The sequence below is a fragment of the Rhinoraja longicauda genome, unplaced genomic scaffold (assembly GCF_053455715.1).
Source record: "Rhinoraja longicauda isolate Sanriku21f unplaced genomic scaffold, sRhiLon1.1 Scf000046, whole genome shotgun sequence".
In the NCBI taxonomy this organism is placed as follows: Eukaryota; Metazoa; Chordata; class Chondrichthyes; order Rajiformes; family Arhynchobatidae; genus Rhinoraja; species Rhinoraja longicauda.
This window is the reverse complement of record NW_027601264.1, coordinates 786,640-810,221: the sequence shown is the minus strand read 5'-3', so window position 1 is coordinate 810,221 and position 23,582 is coordinate 786,640. Positions and strand designations below refer to the sequence as shown.

The following is a 23,582-nucleotide window of genomic DNA, read 5'->3' as shown; positions in this document are numbered from 1 at the left end:
CACACCAAGGACCCACCAGACGAGGCAACGGAACTCCCAATTGCCAGTAAAATCGGTGACTTTCAAGCTTCAAGACTTCGGGGAAATCGCAGTGAGCTCCGCCCAAGAGAGAACGAGCGAGAGAGCGGATCAACATTGTCGCCTTGTAGCCGCACCCCCGGCGCCCAGACTCTGCCACAGAAGGGAGAACAAAGGGAGTCAGTCCTCGGGGAGTTGCGGACGAACAGCGATACAACGGACACAAGTTTATCCAGTGGGGCATCTCCACAAACGCTCATTGCCCACACACTGGTCAATGAAGTGGCGGATAAATTGTCAGCGCTCCGGACTGTGAATTGCGATTTCAATGGCAATCGCTGTTTTGGGCGGGACTTCCAGCAGCAGGTAAATAATACCGCAGCCTGATTTCCACACAAAGGAAACCTGCCCCGACCCTCCCACTAACCTGCCCGTCTCTATTGGCAACCGCCGCCTCAGCCAGAGAGTTTTGGGCGGGTGCGGAGTACACCTGGGCTCACAACACACAACTAGTTATACAGCGAGCTGCAGAACAAAGGGAGCAGGGAACAGCACAGCACATAAACAGAAGCTGGGAACAAAGGACTACAGACGCTGGTTAATACACACAAGGGCAATGTGTCCCAAAGAATGCGACACGTATAATCCCCAAACCGAAACCATGGGTGGATCGTGAGCTCCACTCCCAGGTGAAGCCCAGGTTTACTTTCGTTTAGACTAAACAATACAGCCGGGAAACAAGCCCTTCGGCCCACCGTGTCCTCGCTGACCAACAATTGCCGTGCACTAACAATATCCTAAACACACTCGGGGCAATTTACAATTATATCAAGCCAATTAATCTACAAACATGTACGTCTTTGGAATGTGGGGGAAAACCGGAGCATCCGGAGAATACCCACGCAGGTCACTGGGAGAACGTGCAAACTCCGTACGGACAGCACCCGTAGTCAGGACCGAACCCGGGTCCCTGGCGCTGCAAGGCGTAGTAGATGTCAGTCACTAGTCTGTCTCCTGTGATGGAGATGGTGAGGCCCAGAAACGGTAGTGAGATGTCGGAGTTCCTCTGGCTCTCTCTTCCACCCCCTCCCTCTTCCCAGTTCTCCCTCTGTCTTCCTATCTCCGCCTATATCCTTTCTTTGTCCCGCCCCCTGACACGAGTACCCTGCCCCAATCAGCATCAATGGGGCCAAAGTGGAAATAGTCGAAAAGTTGTAATTCCTTGGCATTAATATGACCAATGATCTGTCGTGCACCGACCATATAGAAACGTCAGCCAATAAAGCACACCAACAGGAACCTGCGGAAATTCGGCATGCCAGCAATGATTTTTACACACTTCAGGATTCGGTGCTGGGCCCATTGCTATTTGGCATCTATATCAATGAATCGGATGAGAACGTACAAGGCATCATTAGTTTGCCGATGTCACTAACGTTGCAGATAGCGAAGAGGGTGGTTAAGAATTACAGTAGGACCTTGATTGGTTGGGCAGGTGAGCTGAGGAATTGTAGATGGAATTTAATGCATAGACTTGTGATGATTTGCATTTTGTGAAGTAAAAACAAGGGCACGGGTTACATCGTGAATTTCAGGGATCTGACGAGTGTTGCTGTGGAGGGATCGAGCAGTGTAGGTACACAGCTCATTGAAAGTGGCGTCACAAGTAGACAGTGTGGTCAAGAAGGCCTTTGGCACATTGGCCATCATCAATCAGAATATTGAATATCGATGTTGGGAAGTCTTGTTGCAGTTGTACAAGACATTGGTTGGGCCTCAGAGTATTGTGTTCCGTTTGGGTCATCCTGTTGGAGGAAAGATGGTGTTAAGATTGAAAGGATACAGAACAGATTTACTCGGATGTCGCCAGCACTCGAGTGTCTGAGCGATACAGAGATGTTGAGGAGGCCACGACTTTATTTATTGGAGTGCAGGAGGATGAAGGATGATCGTTCGGGGTATACAAGATGATGAGAGGAATGGATAGTGTAAATGCACAATTTTGTGACCATAGTAGGGGCATCGAGAACCAGAGGACATAGTTTAAGGTGACCGATGGGAGATTTAATAGGAACCTGAGCGATATTTCTTTAAACAAAGCAGGTTGGTGTGCGGATCGAGCTGCCGGGGGAGGTAGATGAGGCAGGTGCTATCATAATGTTTAAAAAAACATTTAGACAGTTGCATAGATAGGTTAAGGTTATACGGCTATTGTCCTAATCTGGCAGGTGGGCCTAGCGTCGATGATTCGTGTTGCTCAGCAGGGGCATGTTGGGTGGAAGGACGTGTTTGCCCGCTGTATGACTGTCTTATTCAAGGTTCAAGGTCAGTTTATTGTCACATGTACCAATTAAGGTACAGTGAAATTCGAATTACCATACAGCCATACTAAAAAAAGCAACAAGACACACAACTAAATAAAAGTTAAATAAACATCAACCACAGCGGATCCCCGTCTGAATATATCCTGTCTTTCTCTTCTGTTTTAGAAGCGCGGCAATTTCTACGGTCTGCTTTACATTATCAATGATGTTACTGTGTTGCTCCTCCTATTCCTTCTTCTCACCTTCTTTTTGCATTGGTCTAACAGTTCATTTGTTGTTAACAAACATTCATCACCTTCTCCAGCGTACCAGCATCGGCTCCAATTTTAGTCTCCAACAGGGTACGAACATTACCGCTCTAGTCATGGTTCTTACTCACCTCAAATCATTTGGTTAGTTATCGCATGTAAGGTTTGTCTGTGTCACGGGTACTGGTGTCCAGTGGTATTATTTGTTTCACTTGCTACCAGCTCTTTTCAGATGTATCATATATATTTGCAAACAGTTCAATCTTGTACAATAGATAAAGCAAAGAGGAAGATACACGAGCAAACTATAGTTCATGATATAGCATATCATGCTGCATATCGTACTTTAATTTCTTCAAACCCTGATTTATCTGTAAATTTGTAAGAATAAAAAACATCTGCTCAAGCCGCATTGCATAATTCCGCTCAACGTTTGTCCTAAGAAACGGAAATGGACAGTTGAGAATACGAGTTTTATAAAAAACACAAAAAATTCATTCGAGCAGATGCAGAAATCCTCTTTTTAACTATTGGAGCGCAGAGTTGGAGAGGTAGATGATGCAATACTTCCATAACCTTTGAGACCTCCCAATGGCTTGGCGGGTATGTAATCGATGAAGATGCTAGGTACATATGGTTGCAGGTGTAGGTTTACAATTAGGATTATTATTGTTACATGCGGTACAGTGAAAGAAGAAACTCTGCTTTGCTTATTATCCAGGCACATATTCCATGTACCTGTATAATGAGTTTGAAATCAAGTACCGTAGATTTGGAGAGGGGAAGGTACAGAGTCCGAATACAGTTTCAGCATTGCAGCGCATCAGATCCAGAGACAAAGTCCAATTATGACATGTGAATTGAACAGTACAATCGCTTATAGAAGGACCATTAAGAAGCCCGATAACGGACGGGATGAAGCTGCTGGTTGTGCGCGCTTTCACGCATGTGTACTTTCTGCCGACTGGAGTAGGGAGAAGAATGAATGGTCTGAGTGAACGGATCTTTGATTACATTGGCTGCTTTTCCGAGGTAGCGGGAAGTGCAAATGGAATCTGTGGTGAGAAGTCTGGTCTGTGTGAAGGGCGGGACTACATCTGCAAATCTCTGCAACTGCTTGCGTTCCTAGGCACAGCTTTTCTCAAAACACGCTGTGATGCAGCCCTACATAATGCTTTCTATGGTGCATCTATAGAAGTTTGGAAGAGTCACTGGAGACATGCCAATTTTTCAATGTCTCTTCGGTATAGAAAGGGGTCTGGGAGCCTTCTGGCCTGTTCTATCCATGTAGTTGGTCCACGACATATAATAATAATAATAATGTATTTTATTTATATAGCGCTTTTCATATACTCAAAGATGCTTTACAGAGATTTAGATATCTTTAATATCTTTAATATCTTTGGTGATATTAACTCGAAGAAACGTGGTGCTCGCTACCATTTCCATTTCTGCATCATCGTTACTGATTGTGGCACGTACTTTAACATGTTTCCTGAAGTCAATGACGAGCACTTGCTGACATTGAGGGAGAGGTTATTGTCCTGACACCACGTTTCTTCGTTGTCTATCTCCAACGGGGTAAACAGGCACACACGCACAATGCTAAGCTCAGATTTGTTTAGGCATTCAATCATAATTATCACACTGGTCTTGGTCTCACATACATTTTCCATAACTGGTCATATTAGTCTTCCATATTGTCCATAAAAATATTCTTCCCAAAAGACTTTAGTGCGCATTCGGGTTGTTGCTGCTATGTGCTTGATCCAGGATAGGCCTTGATAATATTACCAAGGGGAAATGTCAAACATTTCCACTTCTGCACCATTGATGCTGATTTGGCATGTATTGTATCTTGCTTCCTGAAGTCAATAACTAGCTCCTTCACCCTGCTGACATTGAGAGAAAGACCACGGACACCAGAAGCATGTGGCAGGGTGTCAGGGACATCACTGGCTACAAGAGCAGCCCTGCCTGCCCCCACAGCGATATGGCATTGACCAACGAGCTTAACACCTTCTTTGCCCGCTTTGAAACTGGCAAAACCACCTTGAGTGAAAGAACCCCAGCCGAGGCGGTGGGACAGGTCTTGCAACTGAGCACACAGGAGGTACAACGCGCTCTGCAAAGGGTCAACCCACGCAAGGCTGCAGGACCGGATGGTGTTCAAGGAAGGGTACTGAAGGACTGTGCTGAACAGCTGGCTGAGGTATTCACCAGGATCTTTAACCTGTCATTATCTCTGGCTACGGTCCCCAAGTGCCTGAAGTCGGCTATCATAGTTCCGGTGCCGAAAAAAGCAAAGATCTCCAACCTGAACGACTACCGCCCGGTTGCCCTAACGCCGATTGTCATGAAGTGCTTTGAGAGGCTAGTCCTCTCACACATCAAATCCAGCATCCCTGACTCACTGGACCCACATCAATTTGCATACAGGGCAAATAGATCTACAGAGGACGCCATCTCTCTGGCTCTTCACACTGTCCTGACTCACCTAGAGAGACAGGGCACGTACGTGAGGATGCTATTCATAGACTATAGCTCCGCCTTCAACACGGTCATCCCCACCAAGCTCATCACCAAACTCCACCAGCTAGGCCTTAGCTCGTCATTATGTGACTGGATCCTGGACTTCCTGCTGGAACGACCGCAGGCAGTGAGAATGGGCCCGCACCTGTCCTCCACTATCACCCTGAGTACCGGCACACCACAGGGCTGTGTTCTGAGCCCCATGCTCTACTCCCTCTTCACACACGACTGTGTTCCTGCATTCGACACCAACACCATTGTCAAGTTTGCAGATGACACAACGGTGATCGGGCTGATCACCAACGGGGATGAAACAAACTATAGAGCAGAGGTGCAGAACCTGGCGGACTGGTGCTCGGATAACAACCTGTCCCTAAATACCACCAAGACCAAGGAGCTGATCATCAACTTCCGTAGGTCACATAACGGGGAATATGCCCCGATCTCTATCAATGGGGTCAGTGTGGAGAGAGTGTCCAGCTTCAAGTTTCTGGGCACTCACATTTCGGAGGACCTGACATGGTCCAATAATCACTGCTGCGCTGGTCAAGAAGGCACAACAAAGACTGTTCTACTTAAGAACACTGAAAAAGTCTGGTCTACCCCAACAGCTGCTGAAGACCTTCTACCGCTGCACCATAGAGAGCATCCTAACGCATGGAATCCCTGTGTGGTACCTCAGCTGCACGGAGGCAGAAAGGAAAGCTCTACAGCGGGTAGTCCATAGAGCTCAGAGGGCCATCGGAACACAGCTACCAGACTTGGAGGGCATCTACAACACACGATGCCTCAGAAAAGCCACCAGCATCCACAAAGACTCTTCACACCCCTGCAACAGTCTGTTCGAACTCCTTCCATCGGGCAGACGATTCAAGGCCTTCTATGCCCGCACCTCCAGACTCAGGAACAGCTTCATCCCCAGGGCCATAGCTGCTATGAACCGGTCCTGCTGAGCCGGATGGCCACAACGCATAGATCAACTTGCACTTTACCCTATCCAAAACTGTTACAACTGTTCGTTTCGTTGGGTTGCTGCTGTCTAAATTACCTAAATTAGTGCATCGTATGGGAGGCGCATTCCCAATCTCGTTGTACCCCTGGGTACAATGACAATAAAGATATATTGTATTGTATTGTATTGTATTGTATAGTATTGGCTCCATGTATCTTAGTTATCTATCTCCTTCCCGTGCTCCTTATTGTCATTCTTCCTGATTTGACCCACCACATTGACACTGTGGGCAAACCTGTAGATGTAATTAAAGACAAATTTGTCCATACAGTCGAGAGTGTAAAGGGAGTATAGTGGGGGACTGAGAACGTATCCGTGCAGGGCACCGATGTGGAGAGTTATAATGGAGGAGATGCTGTCCCCTATCCTCACTGACTGAGGTCCGTGGGCATTAAACCCTTGGAAGCAGTGACGCAGGCGAGCAGATTCCTAGGTCTCGTAGTTTGGAGATAACAGCCACTCCTTCCCCACCAGACACAGGTACACACGGTTACACGCACAATGCCCAGCTCAAGTATGTTTGGAATTCAAGATCATAATTACATACTGTTCTTGGTCTCATATCCATTTCCACCCAGGTCCCATTAGTTTTCATTTCCATATTTTTCCACAAAGATCTTCGCCCCAACCCTGTCTGAATTTCATAAATGATCATTCTTGTTTTCTGTGGTAGATAATACTGTCTACGATTCAGATATATCTGCGAGAATATTTTACATCTGACCTCAGTCGCTCCAAGGTGAATTCTTATTTTGAACGATAATCCGAACGTAATCATCCACAGGCGTCTGTAATTCTGTCAAAATCTATCCTGCAAAGTTCTCGCAGAAGTGTCGATGTCGGGTCAATACATACAATTGTCATTCTTACGAGCTGCGCAGAATGTGTGACCTGTTCAATTATTCGCCTTTGAGAGACACTTGATGCGACGGATACGTCTCGAATTCTGTCTCTGGCCCGAGTCGAAGGGAGGTGTCGCTTTCCTTAAAAAAGATAGTGCCAGGCCATAATATTCTACGGACTAAATTCTGGTGGATGGGATTTAGTAATTGGACAGCATACACACAGACAGGTTTTCTTCCTATTTCTATGCTGTGTGACTCAATGTGTGTGCGTTTCTCCACACGTGGTATCGCCGTCAGTAGTTATAGCACGGTTCACCACTATTTCCTTTTATGAGCAACCCGGCAGTTGCAATAGGCAGCCAGGTATGGATATTTCTGTTGAGTAATAAATGTTGGGAATAACTGATTCTGCAGCAATGTTGAGGTGCGCTGATGAGCCAGTTTACACTCTAATCCAGAGGGCGGTGCAACGCCAAAGTTTGCAGGCGTCTGCTTTGCGATACTATTGCACACCGTGCATTTGTTTCGACGAGATTGGAACTTTGATAAGGTCATTCACTTCTGACATGAGATACGTTGGCCTCTCAAGCGGAAGTCTTCCGAATCTTCTGGGTTTATCCTTTTTTCCTCTTTTATTTCAGATGCCCGGCAATAACTGTGGTCCACAATACAGTGAGAGCATTTTATTCTATTCTGTCAACCCCCCCCCCCCCCCCACACACACCTTATCTTCTATGGCATTTGTCGAACTGTTCATTTGCGGTTAACAGCGATTCATGAACTTCTGGTGTACATCAACATCGGCTGTGTCACGCGGGTAATCTTTGTCCCATCATAGTAGTTATATTTCCGTTCTGATCACAGTTGTTACATATCTCCAGTTATTGGGTTGGTCTGGGTCGGCTTGATTAATTATTGTCACATGAATCGAGTTACAGCAAAAAGCGTGGTTTTGCATGCCATCCATTTAGATCAGTCATATAACATATAACATATAACATATAACAACTACAGCATGGAAACAGGCCTGTCCGGCCCTACCAGTCCACGCCGACCATTCTCCCTGACCTAGTCTCATCTACCTGTACTCAGACCATAACCCTCCAATCCCCTCCTATCCATATACCTATCCAATTTACTCTTAAATAATAAAATCGAGCCAGCCTCCACCACTTCCTCCGGAAGCCCATTCCATACAGCCACAACCCTCTGAGTAAAGAAGTTCCCCCTCATGTTACCCCTAAACCTTTGTCCCTCAATTCTGAAGCTATGTCCCCTTGTTGGAATCTTCCCCACTCTCAAAGGGAAAAGCCTACCCACGTCAACTCTGTCCGTCCCTCTCAAAATTTTAAAAACCTCTATCAAGTCCCCCCTCAACCTTCTACGCTCCAAAGAATAAAGACCCAACCTGTTCAACCTCTCTCTGTAGCCTAAGTGCTGAAACCCAGGCAACATTCTAGTAAATCTCCTCTGTACCCTCTCCATTTTGTCGACATCCTTCCTATAATTTGGCGACCAGAACTGCACACCATACTCCAGATTCGGCCTCACCAATGCCCTGTACAATTTCAACATTACATCCCAACTTCTATACTCGATGCTTTGATTTATAAAGGCAAGCATACCAAACGCCTTCTTCACCACCCTATCCACATGAGATTCCACCTTCAGGGAACAATGCACAGTTATTCCCAGATCCCTCTGTTCCACTGCATTCCTCAATTCCCTACCATTTACCCTGTACGTCCTATTTTGATTTGTCCTACCAAAATGCAGCACCTCACACTTATCAGCATTAAACTCCATCTGCCATCTTTCAGCCCACCCTTCCAAAAGGCCCAAGTCTCTCTGTAGACTTTGAAAATCTACCTCACTATCAACTACTCCACCTATCTTAGTATCATCTGCATATTTACTAATCCAATTTGCCACACCATCATCCAGATCATTAATGTAAATGACAAACAACAGTGGACCCAACACAGATCCTTGGGGCACTCCACTAGACACTGGCCTCCAACCTGACATACAATTGTCAACCGTTACCCTCTGGTATCTCCCATTCAGCCATTGTTGAATCCATCTTGCAACCTCACTATTAATACCCAACGATTTAACCTTCTTAATCAACCTTCCATGTGGAACCTTGTCAAATGCCTTACTGAAGTCCATATAGACAACATCCACAGCCTTGCCCTTATCAATTTCCCTGGTAACCTCTTCAAAAAATTCAAGAAGATTAGTCAAACATGACCTTCCAGGCACAAATCCATGTTGACTGTTTCTAATCAGGCCTTGATTATCCAAATAATTATATATATTGTCCCTAAGTATCTTTTCCATTAATTTTCCCACCACAGACGTCAAACTAATAGGTCTATAATTGCTAGGTTTACTTTTAGAACCTTTTTTAAACAAAGGCACAACATGCGCAATGCGCCAATCTTCCGGCACCATCCCTGTTTCTAATGACGTTTGAAATATTTCCGTCATAGCCCCTGCTATTTCTGCACTAACTTCCCTCAATGTCCTAGGGAATATCCTATCAGGACCTGGAGACTTATCCACTTTTATATTCTTCAAACTAACAGTCATACTATACAAGTGCACAATCGACAACATCTGTGCAATTCCTTGTCGTCCAGGGCAGAATTATATCCAATCCAGGCTGTGATGCATCCCGAACGTATGCTTTCAATGGTGCACCTGGAGATGTTTGTAGAAGTTTTGTCCGTCTCCTCCGGAAGTCGAGTGTGTCTTCTTGGTTGTGTGATCTGTATGGTTGATCCACGACACATCGGTGGTAATATTAACGCCAAACAACTTGAGTTCACTATCTCTTTCCTGAACTCCGCCTCATCGTTGTCCCTGACCCGGCCCATCACAGGGTTGTCGTCAGCAAACATGTTGACGAAATTAGAGAGAACAGTGGAGAGTGTGAAGAGAGAATCGTAGGGGACGGATAAATCATCCTTGCAGGACGCCGGCGTTGAGAGTCTTTATGGAGGAGCTGTTGACACCTATGGTCACTGACTGAGGTCGGTGGCCATCGAGCCGAGGAAGCAGTGGCAAAGGGCGGAGCACATACCTAGGCCCTGGACACAGGTACACACGGCCACACTACCGCAACCCCCTCCCCATCCTCCACTGCTGACACAGGTGCACACGTCCACACGTCCACAAACCCCTCCCCACCCTCAACTGCGGACACAGGTACACACGGCCGCAAGGACACCCCCCCTCCCCAAACCCCAATCTGCAAACAGGCACTCAGGGCTACACGACCACAAACACCCCCCTCCCCTCCCCCCCACACTGTGGACACAGGTGCACACGTCCACACGACCACAAACCCGCCCCTCCCCACCCTCAACTGCGGACACAGGTAGGCACGGCCGCAAGGCCACCCCCCACCCCCCACTCTGCACACAGGTACTCACGGCTATACGACCACAAACAACCCCTCCCCCCCCCACACTGTGGACACAGGTACACACGACCACAACACCTCCCCTCCCCACCCCCCATTTTGGATACAGGTACACACGGACACAAACACTTCCCCTCCCCACCCCCCCCCCCCCACTGTGGACACAGGTACACACGGCCACACGCGTACAATGTCAAGCTCAGGCCTGTGCAGGCCTTTACTCCCATAATTATCAAACTGGTCCTGGTCTCGATTTAATTTCCTTACCTGGCCACATTAGTTTTCATTTCCCGCTTGTCCACAAGGAACTTCGCTCCAACCCTGTTTGTATTTCATTAATGGGCATCACCGTTTTCTGGGTTAGAGGGTACTCTAGATTCGGATATATCTGAGAGAGTAAATTACACCTCATCTCAGTCACTCCAAGGTGAATTAATATTCTGATCTTTGATCCTAACGTAATCATCCATATACCCGTTGCTTAATGCTCTGAAGGTCTATTCCGTTAGGGCAAGTCCCACAAATCAATGGCAACAAATTCACTTGTTGGTCTTTGCAACTGTATACAGCAGAGGATCTGATCAATTGTTGGTTGTCTCACAGCCACTTTATGCTGGGGATAAATCTCGACTTCTGGCTCTACGCCGCTCCAAATTTAAGCATCGCCTTCTTTAAAAGATAGACAGCCAGAGCATAATATTCTGTGGACCAAGTGCCAGTAAATGTGATTCAGTATTTGGATAGCACTGACAAGGAGATTTGTTGGGCCTGTTTCTCTGCTGTATGACTATGATTCCTGGTTCAGTCTCTGTTCGTTTCTCCGCATGTGGTAGCACCGTCATTAGGACCGTATTACCATTACTACAGCAGGACCGTATTGCCATTTCCTTGTGTGTCCGAGCTGGGATGGTGAGGACTTTATTCCCTGGAGCGAAGGAAGCTGAGGGTTGATGATATGGAGGTATGTAAAATCATGAGAAGAATAGATAGGATGAATGCAGTCTTTTTATCCAGGATGAAGAATCAAAAATCAGATATCATTGGTTTAAGATGAGAGGGGCAAGATTTACGAGGAATCTGAAGGGGAGACTTGACGCAAAGAGGGTGCTGGGGATATGGTTCGAACTTTGATAAGATCATTCACTTCTGACATTACATGACTTTCCTTCCTGCACGGACGTCATCTGAGTTTTCTGAATGTATGTACTCCTGTATTGCAGATGCCCGGCAATTTGTACGGCCCACTATACAGTATCAGGTGTTTTCGTGTGATCATCCACATGTGCCCACTCCTCTCCTTATCTTCGCATTTGTCCAACAGTTAATTTGTAGATAACCCCCATTCAACACCTTGTTTTGCATATCAATTCTGTTTGTGTTACATGGACAATCTTAGTAGACATCATAGTTGTTACTTACGTCAGATCATTAGCCTTGGTGAGGTTCTGCTGGGCGTCACGTTCCGAGATACAGTGAAAAGCGTCGCTTTGCACGCTGTCCATTCAGTTCAGATATGCCATACATATTTACAATCAGATAACGTCCTGCAGATGAAGCGAGGAGGAAGATACAGAATGCAGATTATTGTTGGCTATTTCCATTAATCCCTGAATTGTCCGTCTATTTGTGAGAATGAACAACGTTTGCTCAAGCCACGTTCTCCATCGAACCGGACAAGTGCAGTTGGAGATTTCGAGTTCTGTGAAAACACAAAGCAATGGATTTGTTAAAAGCATGTTATTTAAGTCTGCAGAAGTGCACGTCCGGAACAATGGATGACGCAATGCTTCTGTAAGCTATGAAACATCCCGCTGGGATCGCGTTGTTGTAAACAATTAAGATGAGAGTCGTTTTAGGTTTTAGATTGAGGTTTAAGTTTAATATTGTTCCATGTGCCGAGCTACAGCAAAATGCTTTGTTTTGCATGGTATCCAGACACTTCACATATACCATATATAGACAGTAGCAGTTCAAACTCGTGGACGTAAGATGGTGGAGATATAAAATCACATAGAAAATGAACTGCCAGGGGAGATATTTGAGGCAGAAATTGTGACAAAAACAGTAAGACTCCTTCATGAATCGGAAAGATTTAGAGTAATGTGGATGAAAGATGGAGATGAGGGATTATTGTAGATGGGGCACATTGGTCCGCATGGGCAAGCTGGCGAAAAGGCCTGTTGCCGTGCTGTAGGATTCGATAACTCTATGACAAGAGACAGACCAATGTGGAAGATACAGAGTGCAGAATATAGTTCGAAGCATTGGTGCGTATTACAGTACATCAACTACTTCGATAATTTCCAGTATCGGCAATGACAGAGGGTATTTCACTTGGGCAGCTTACACCCCAGCGGTATGGACATTGATTTCTCTGACTTCAGATACTTCCGCTCTCCCTCTCTTGCCCCTCCCCTTCCCAGTTCTCCCACTGTCTTCCTGTCTCCTACTACATCCTATTTTTGTCCCGCCCCCTCCCCAGACATCAGTCTGAAGAAGGGCCTCGAACTGAAACGTCACCTATTCATTCTCTCCTGAGATCCTGCCTGACCCGCTAATTTATTCCATCATTTTGATATACCTTCTGATATCCGCAATGGTGTAGAGGCGAATTGAACAATACCCTAGTAAATGGAGGGACCGTTCAGAACCCTGATAACAAACGAAAATAACCTACTGCTTTATCCGGTAGTGTTCGCTTAAAAGCTTAAATACCTTGTGCATGACTTGAGTAGCGGAAGAAGAACTGACAGGTTTGGACAATTCTTCGATTACGTTGGCCGTTTTCTTTTCGAGGCAACGTGTTGTGTCGATGGAGTCAATGGTGGAACGTCTGGTCCGTGTGATGGAGTAGCCTACATTTATAACAACCTGCAATTTCTCTCGGTCTAGACAGACATGTACCCGATACAAAATGTGGTCCAACCCGACAGTATGCTGTCTATGGTACCTCCTGAGAACACTGTAAGAGTTACTGTTGACAGGCACCATTTCCTCAGACTCCACCTGAAGTAGAGGCGTCAGTGCGCCTCCTTGGTTGTGGCTTCAACGTGCTTGTCCCGCGACAGGTTGTTGGTTAGTGTAACTCATGCAACTTGTTCTTACCTATTTTCAATTATAGACAATTGGTACAGATTTGGTCTTGGTTTCCAGGTAAAGGAGGTATAGCAGTGGACTGAAGACGAATCCTTACACGGCTCCGGTATTATTCTGGAGGAAGTTTAACCTGTCCTCACTGACTGAGGACTGTTGGTGCATTCAGGGGGAGAGTGGGTGAAGATGCCTCTGTCCCGGCGTTTGTAGATAATACACACTCCATCCCCTATCACATAAAGGTACACTGCTGAATGCATAAGTTGAAGCGCGAGGCTATTCCTATTTTCAATATTAAACTGGAACTGACCTTGGACATATTAATCCATAGCTGGTCACATTAGTCTTCATTTGCCTACTGCCTACAAACACATTTGCTCCAGCCCTGTTTGAACGTAATGAGTTATCACTAATTTTCTGGGGTACAGGTTACTGGAGGTTCAGACATATTTACGAGCGTAAATTGCTTCTCATCACGTCACTAAATAGTTACTCTGAAACTTGTATCCTAAAGTCAACACCCATATATCGGTTGTACAATGCTTTCAACATCTGTCCCGTCCAGGCCTCGCAGAATCCCACATTTACAGTGTCATTCAAATCACTTGTATTCTTCCAAACTGCACAGCGTAGATGATGTGATCAATTGTGGTTCATTTGGCAGCTCCTTCATCCGCGGGATCAATCTCAATTTCTGCCTCTACATCGCATTGTAGGTAAGGATCTCCATCCTTAAAATGTATAGTGCCAGGGCATGAAATTCTGCGGATCAGGTGCTAGTAAATGGGATTTCGTAAATGGATAGCAGAGACATAGTTGCTTGGCTCCTTTCTCTGCTGTGTGACTCTATGACTCCCGGACAAATGTGTGCACGTTTCTCCATTTGTGCTATCACCGTCAGTAGTGAGAGCAGTGCTTCGCTATTATTTCCCTGAGCTATACCGAGAGATGATAACTTTATTCCTTGGAGCACAGGAAGCTGAGAGGTGATCACAAAGGCGTAAAATGGAAAGAGATATGTTGAATGCACATGGTATTTTACCCAGGACAGGGAATCAAAAAACAAAGGTCATGGGTTTACGGTGAGAGGGCAAGGTTTACAAGGAACCTACCGGGAGGAATCCACACCCAGACGGCGATGCGTGTATGGAACAAACTCTCAGAGTCGTTAGTTGAGATATGTTGAGTCGAAGCTAGCATCTCTACAGTCACTACGTTTGTAAATATAGCTTCCATCTCGACAGCAGGAGGAGATAAATAGGTGACCAACTTTGGTTATTTGTGTTGAACAATAAATGTTCGTCAGGAACTGATTCTGCAGCAAAGTCCAGGTGCGCTGACACGTTAGTTCACACTCAAATGCTGAGTGCGGTGCAACCCCCGTGTTTGCGTGCTTGCACTTGGCGAAACGGGGCCACATCGTGCATTAGCATTACCAGCATCGGAGCTTTGTTAAGATCATCCATTTGTGACATTAGATGATCTTCCTCTCTCCACGGATGTCTTCTGAGTCATCTGAGTATTTCCTGTTTTTCCTCTTGTATGTATCGATGCCCGGCAATTACTGCGGTCTGTAATGCAGGAGCAGCATTTTTACTGTGTTACTCCTCGTGCCACAGTCAGCACTTTCTCTTCGCATTTGTTCAACAGTTGTTTGTGCTTAACAACCATTCATCACGTCTCTTGAATATCAACACCGTCTGGGTCCACCTTAGTCGCCTTCACAGTACGATCATTCCGGCTCTGATCATATTTCGTACTTATTTCAGATCATTGGGTTTGGTTAGGTTAGGCTAGAAATATTACTGTCACGCGTACCGAGGCACAGTGAGAAGCTACTGTTCCTATGCACTCAGACATACCATACATAGATACAATCAGTTCAAACAAATTCATTAGATTGAGCAACGGAGAAAATATAGAAGGCAGTATGTATTTCATAATATAGAATATCATCCTGACCATTGTTCTTTGTTTGCATCAAACTCCAAATTGTCCGTGTATTTGTAAGAATGAATAACATTTGCTCAAGCTGCATTGCATAACTCCGTTCTTCGTGGAACTCGACATGTGCAGTCGGAGAATTCGAGCTGTGCATAAACTTAAACAAAAATGTGTGCAGTTGTTGGGAATTTTGAGAATTATGAGGAAGATGATCAGATTATAGTTTGGTTAACCCTGGAGCTCACACACTGGGGGGCATGATGGGAAAGTTGACAGGATAGAATGTAGTTAAAATAGTTAAAGCTGAATCATTCTGCTGAGAAGCAGGCTTTCTTATCAGTCGGGGGGGGGGGTAGTCCTTTGTAGTTAAGTCTAGGTTCTTATCTGTTGCAATCTTGCGTGAGAGCTGCTTTTGTTCCCTCAGTTTCGCAGGCAAGTCTCCTTTACGAGGGAACTCCATTTGGCGAGGAGAATCTGGACTTTTATGATATCTACATGTTAGATTTATCGGTGGGAGATTTCTAAACACAAGAAACCCAAGATTAAAGATAACTTTGGGGAAACACAAAGATGAAAGGTTTCAGGGACATTGATTAATGATGGTTTATTTCAACTCCACAGGTAACCTTTGTGTCATGAGTGTATAACAATCCTACAGTTACTGTAAGATTTTGAAGCAGCTTGAGCTTGCTCTCACTGTTCCTCGATGTACATCGCTGAGGCGTTTCTTAAATCGACTTGTTCTATGGACTCACCACTGCTCTGTGAGTGTTTTACTTTTTGTGTCTGTGCATATCTGAGTAAAGTTAGATATAGTGTACGGGCAAAGCATACAATTCCTTCCTACATGTACAAAACATGTTATTTAACTGTGCCAAGTTGCGCAGGTGGCGCGAAGGATAATGCAATCCTTCGATAAACCATGAGATCATGCCGCTTGGTTTGTGTTGTTGTAGACATTTAAGAAATGAGGCGCATAGCGTTTTAGCTTTTGCGTTATGTTCATTATTGTCACATGTACCGAAGAACAATGAAAGCCTTTGTTTCTGATGCCTTCCAAACTGATCAAATGTACCAGACAGAGATACAAACAGTTCGGCGGCGAGGACAGAGGGTGCTGGGTCTATGGATTCACACACGGGGTGGGGGTGGGAATATGGATTAGCACAAAGGTTGGTGTGTATATAGAATGAGCTGCCAAAGTAGGTCGTTAACGGACAAGCCATGACAGTATTTAAGAGACATTTGGACAGGGGCATGGATAGAAAATGTTTAGAGTGATTTTGGCCCAACGCTGTATGTGGGAGTAGTGTCAATGGGGCACATTGGTCGGCATGGGCAAACTGGGTCGATGGATCTATTCCCCTACTGTGGGACACTACGACAATAGCGAGCGATCGAGAATGCGGAATACAGCTCTTAGAATTTTACCTTTATTGTGGCGAATCATTTTTTAAAATTCCAATGTTTGCAATGGGGGCAGATACGAATTGAACAGTATCCGCATAGGAGTATCGTGCAGTAGCCTGATCACAGAGGAAAATAGGTATTCGTGGTGGATTGGGCTACATATACAACTCTCTGCAATTTCCTCCGGTCTTGTCAGAGCTGTCGGTAAACCAAACTGTGATGCAACCCGATAATGTGCTTACAACGGTCCATCTCTCGAAGTTTTCTCAGGGCCACTTTAGTCATGTCAATGTCTATAGTCTCCCTGTGAAATAGAGGCATTGGTGTGCTTTCATGGGTTTGGAATCAAAGTGATTGCTCCACGACATATCGTTGGTTATGTTAACGCTATGGAATTTGAACTCTTAACCATTTTCCGACCAGTGCGATTGGGATAAATACTCGGCATTGCATCCCGAGGCCAATAACTATCCCCTTCGTCTTGCTGACATTGAAAGAGAGGTTATTGTCATGCCACCATGTCAATAAGTTCACTATCTGCTTCTTGTACTTCGTCTCGCCATTGCTCATCATTCCACCGTTCACAATGATGTCTTCTGCAAACTAGTAGGTGCAATTAGAGCCGAATATGGCCACACGGTTGCGAATGTAAAGGAGCAGAATAGCGGACTGAGGACGTATCCTTGCTGTGCTCCATCTTCGAAGTTATTATTTTTAAGGAGGTGTCGCTTTAAAAAGAGCGCCAAAAGGACGCTAGTAGTCAGTTTGAAAAGTCCGGGAGCAGAGCAAGGACGTCCGTTGGCTGAGAAGAAAAGTAAGTGCTGATTACAGTGGAAAGGGCAGTTTAAAAAGAGCGCCAAAAGGACGCTAGTAGTCCGTTTGAAAAGTCCGGGAGCCGAGCAAGGACGCCCGTTGGCTGAGAAGAAAAGTAAGTGCTAATTACAGTGGAAAAGGCAGTTTAGAAAGAGCGCTAAAAGGACGCTAGTAGTCAGTTTGAAAAGTCCGGGAGCAGAGCAAGGACGCCCGTTGGCTGAGAAGAAAAGTAAGTGCTAATTTAAGTGAGAAGTCAGGTAAATTGGACAATCAGGCAATTTAAGTGGTGATATAAGCAATACTTGCAAAAGGGTGCAGCCCTGTTCAGGTGCAGCCCAGTGAGGGAAGTTCCCAGTGAGGGAAGTGCCCAGTGAGGGAAGTGCCCAGTGAGGGAAGTGCCCAGTGAGGGAAGTGCCCAGTGAGGGAAGTGCCCAGTGAGGGAAGTGCCCAGTGAGGGAAGTGCCCAGTGAGGGAAGTGCCCAGTGAGGGAAGTGCCCAGTGAGGGAAGTGCCCAGTGAGGGAAGTGCCCAGTGAGGGAAGTGCCCAGTGAGGGAAGTGCCCAGTGAGGGAAGTGCCCAGTGAGAAAAGTGCCAGTCTTTGGCTGCGAGTCTTCGGCGAGGAGGCTGAGGTGAGGAGGCTACAATTGTTTTAAGCCAGAACTGGTTATAGGCACAAGGTAATGGCGGAAAAGTTGGTGCAGTGTGTTTCCTGCAGGATGTGGGAAGACAGGGACGTCGCTGGAGCTTCTGGGAGCTACACCTGCAAGAACTGTGTCCAGGTGCAGCTCCTGAAGGGACGTGTGGTGAAGTTGGAGAGGCAGTTGGATGACCTCAGGGCCATCCGGGAATGTGAGAGTTTCCTCGACAGGACCTATTGTGAGGCTGTCACGCCAAGGGTCCAGGTCGAGCGAAGGTGGGAGACTGTTTCAGGGGGGAGTGGGCGAGGACTACAGGAGACCCCAGTGGCTGTGCCTATTGCAAATAGGTATACCCTCTTGGGAACTGTCGGGGCAGAAGACGTTTCTAGTCCGAGTGGCGGACCTGTTGGCAAGGATACTCGACAGGGGAGACCGAAGTCTGGAAGAGCCGTAGTGGTCGGTGACTCCATCGTCCGAGGGACGGACAGAAGATTCTGTGGCAGCAGGAGGGACTTGAGGATGGTCTGTTGCCTCCCTGGTGCCAGAGTTCAACACATCACAGACCGGCTTCAGAAAATCCTAGTGAGGGAAGGCGATCAACCTGAAGTCGTTGTGCACGTGGGCACGAATGACGTCGGGCGGAAGAGGAAGGAGGTGCTACAGCGGGAGTTTAGAGAGTTGGGAAAAACACTGAGAAGTAGGACGTCGAAGGTGGTTATCTCTGGACTGCTACCGGTACCTCGTGCTGGTGAGGCCAGGAACAGAGAGATAGAGGGTATGAATTTATGGCTGTGGGACTGGTGCAGAGAGCAGGGATTTAGATTTCTGGACCACTGGGATCTCTTCTGGGCTAGGGGTGACTTGTACAAAAGGGACGGGTTACATCTTAACAGCAGGGGGACAAACATTCTGGCAGGCAGGTTTGCTAGTGTGACACCTGTGGCTTTACACTAAGTAGTGGGGGGAAGGGGTTAACAAATTGTGAATATGAAGTTGAGGTAAAAGGGAATACAGGAGATATTGCAAAAGACTCTCGGAAGAATGGGAACAGAAGTTCTAGAGGGGAAAAGAAATTAAGGGCAGGGCCAATTGGGAACGATGTGAGAGGGGAGGTAAATACAGAAGTTAAAGTGTTGTACTTAAATGCGCGTAGTATAAAAAATAAAGTGGATGAGCTTGAGGCTCTGTTAGTCATGGGCAAGCATGATGTTGTAGGGATCACTGAGACATGGTTACAAGAGGACCAGGGCTGGGAACTGAATATTCAGGGGTACACAACGTATAGAAAAGACAGACAGGTGGACAGAGGGGGTGGGGTTGCTCTGATGGTAAGGAATGATATTCATTCCCTTGCAAGGGGTGACATAGAATCAGGAGATGTTGAATCAGTATGGATAGAAATGAGAAATTGTAAGGGTAAAAAGACCCTAATGGGAGTTATCTATAGGCCCCCAAACAGTAGCCTCGACATAGGGTGCAAGTTGAATCAGGAGATAAAATTGGCGTGTCAAAAATGTAATGCTACGGTGGTTATGGGAGATTTCAACATGCAGGTAGACTGGGAAAATCAGGTTGGACATGGACCCCAGGAAAGAGAGTTTGTAGAGTGCCTTCGAGATGGATTCTTAGAACAGCTTGTACTGGAGCCTACCAGGGAGAAGGCAATTCTGGATTTAGTGTTGTGTAATGATCCTGATCTGATAAGGGGACTAGAGGTAAAAGAGCCATTAGGAGGCAGTGATCACAACATGATAAGTTTTACTCTGCAAATGGAAAGGCAGAAGGGAAAATCGGAAGTGTCGGTATTACAGTATAGCAAAGGGGATTACAGAGGCATGAGGCGGGAGCTGGCCAAAATTGACTGGAAGGAGGCCCTAGAAGGGAAGACGGTAGAACAGCAATGGCAGATATTCCTGGGAATAATGCAGAGGTTGCAGGATCAATTTATTCCAAAGAGGTGGAAAGACTCTAAGGGGAGTAAGAGACACCTGTGGCTGACAAGGGAAGTCAGGGACAGCATAAAAATTAAGGAGAGGAAGTATAACATAGCAAAGAAGAGTGGGAAGACAGAGGATTGGGACTCTTTTAAAGAGCAACAAAAGTCAACTAAAAGGCAGTACGGGGAGAAAAGATGAGGTACGAGGGTAAACTAGCCAATAATATAAAGGAGGATAGCAAAAGTTTTTTTAGGTACGTGAAGAGGAAAAAAAATAGTCAAGGCAAATGTGGGTCCCTTGAAGACAGAAGCAGGGGAATTTATTATGGGGAACAAAGAAATGGCAGACGAGTTAAACCGTTACTTTGGATCTGTCTTCACTGAGGAAGATACACACAATCTCCCAAATGTTCTAGGGGCCGGAGAACCTAGGGTGATGGAGGAACTGAAGGAAATCCACATTAGGCAGGAAATGGTATTGGGTAGACTGATCGGACTGAAGGCTGATAAATCCCCAGGGCCTGATGGTCTGCATCCCAGGGTACTTAAGGAGGTGGCTCTAGAAATAGTGGAAGCATTGGATATCATTTTTCAATGTTCTATAGATTCAGGATCAGTTCCTGTGGATTGGAGGATAGCAAAAGTTATCCCACTTTTTAAGAAAGGAGGGAGAGAGAAAACGGGTAATTATAGACCAGTTAGTCTGACATCAGTGGTGGGGAAGATGCTGGAGTCAATTATAAAAGACGAAATTGCTGAGCATTTGGATAGCAGTAACAGGATCATTCCGAGTCAGCATGGATTTACGAAGGGGAAATCATGCTTGACAAATCTACTGGAATTTTTTGAGGATGTAACTAGGAAAATTGACAGGGGAGAGTCAGTGGATGTGGTGTACCTCGACTTTCAGAAAGCCTTCGACAAGGTCCCACATAGGAGATTAGTGGGCAAAATTAGGGCACATGGTATTGGGGGTAGGGTACTGACATGGATAGAAAATTGGTTGACAGACAGAAAGCAAAGAGTGGGGATAAATGGGTCCCTTTCGGAATGGCAGGCAGTGACCAGTGGGGTACCGCAAGGTTCGGTGCTGGGACCCCAGCTATTTACGATATACATTAATGACTTAGACGAAGGGATTAAAAGTACCATTAGCAAATTTGCAGATGATACTAAGCTGGGGGGTAGTGTGAGTTGTGAGGAAGATGCAATAAGGCTGCAGGGTGACTTGGACAGGTTGTGTGAGTGGGCGGATACATGGCAGATGCAGTTTAATGTAGATAAGTGTGAGGTTATTCACTTTGGCAGTAAGAATAGAAAGGCAGATTATTATCTGAATGGTGTCAAGTTAGGAGGAGGGGGAGTTCAACGAGATCTGGGTGTCCTAGTGCATCAGTCAATGAAAGGAAGCATGCAGGTACAGCAGGCGGTGAAGAAAGCCAATGGAGCAAAGATATCCTTCTACAGTTGTACCGGGCCCTGGTGAGACCGCACCTGGAGTACTGTGTGCAGTTTTGGTCTCCAAATTTGAGGAAGGATATTCTTGCTATGGAGGGCGTGCAGCGTAGGTTCACTAGGTTAATTCCCGGAATGGCGGGACTGTCGTATGTTGAAAGGCTGGAGCGATTGGGCTTGTATACACTGGAATTTAGAAGGATGAGGGGGGATCTTATTGAAACATATAAGATAATTAGGGGATTGGACACATTGGAGGCAGGAAACATGTTCCCAATGTTGGGGGAGTCCAGGACAAGGGGCCACAGTTTAAGAATAAGGGGTAGGCCATTTAGAACGGAGATGAGGAAGAACTTTTTCAGTCAGAGAGTGGTGAAGGTGTGGAATTCTCTGCCTCAGAAGGCAGTGGAGGCCAGTTCGCTGGATGCTTTCAAGAGAGAGCTGGATAGAGCTCTTAAGGATAGCGGAGTGAGGGCGTATGGGGAGAAGGCAGGGACGGGGTACTGATTGAGAGTGATCAGCCATGATCGCATTGAATGGCGGTGCTGGCTCGAAGGGCTGAATGGCCTACTCCTGCACCTATTGTCTATTGTCTATTGTCTATTGTCGCCTATCCTTACTAATTGTGGGCTGTGGGGCTAACATTTGAGCATCCAGAGGTGGAGCGGAGAGGTTATTTCTCGGACCAAGAGTTTGGAACATGTCGTTCCTCCAAACATGCACAGACTGGTGGATCTCCTCAATTGTTGTTCCTTTGACAGTCCCTTCCTCCGCAGATAAACGTTGACTTCATCTCTGCACCGAAAATAAGTGTGTTAAGGCGGAAATTATGACAAATGTTCATAGACAGTTAGACTGCCCCATGAAAGGTAACGATTCAGAGTAATGTGTCGAAAGGTGGGTCGGAGTGATTAGTGTAGATGGATTACATTGGTCGACTTGGGTAAGCTTGGTCGAAATGCACGCTGTCCATTCAGTTCAGATATGGCATACATTGATACAATCAATCCTGCAGATAGAGCGAAGAGGAAGATAGAGAATGCAGAATATACTGTAGTTCATTATAAAGAATATCAGGTTGAATTTTGTTGGTTATTTTCATCACACCCTGAATTGTCCGTGTATTTCTGTGAACGAACAAGATTTTATCCAGCCACATCGCATAATTCCGTTCTCCGTAGAACTGGACCAGTGCAGATGGAGAATTCGAGTTCTGTGAAAACACAAAGCAAATCATTTGTGCAAACATGTTATGTAAGTGTGTAGAACTGCACGTCGGGAACAATGGATGATGCTATGCCTCTGCAACCTATGAAACATTCATCTGGTTTAGTGGTGTTACAAACAATGCAGATGATCGGCGCTTTAGGTTCCAGCTTCAGGTTTAGGGATATTATTGTCATATGTACCGTGGTGCAGTAAACAACTTTGTTCTGCATGCTATCAAAACAGATTACATATATCATATATGGATACTATTGGTTCATATTCGAGTTCAGAGGTGACTGGGTGTATGGATCCACTCAGAGCGTGGTAGGTACATGGATTCGCACAGCGGGTGGCGGACGTATTGAATGAGCTGCCAAAGGAGGTAGTTGAGGTAGAAACTATAACAACATTTAAAATATGTTTGGGCAAACACAAATAGGAAGATTTCTGATTGATGAGCGCCACAAGCGGCAGGTGGGATTTGTGTAGATGGGGTACATTGTTCGGCATAAGTAGGCTGGACTGAAGGACCTTTTCCAGCGTTGTGTGACTCGTGACAATAGATAGAGCAAAGTGGAAAATACAGAGTGCAGAATACATTTATCAGCATTGTAGCGCATTGTTGTGCATCAGTACCTGAGACAAAGTTCAATGTCCATAATGTGGTAGAAGGAAT

The 23,582-nt window shown here is 45.9% G+C and overlaps 1 protein-coding gene across 1 annotated transcript in view; it reads right to left on the bottom strand.

The window, feature by feature from the left end:
- The window catches only part of LOC144612494 (uncharacterized), a 671,985-nt gene that overhangs the window by 78,872 nt on the left and 569,531 nt on the right, over positions 1–23,582 (bottom strand). The window lies entirely within an intron of this gene.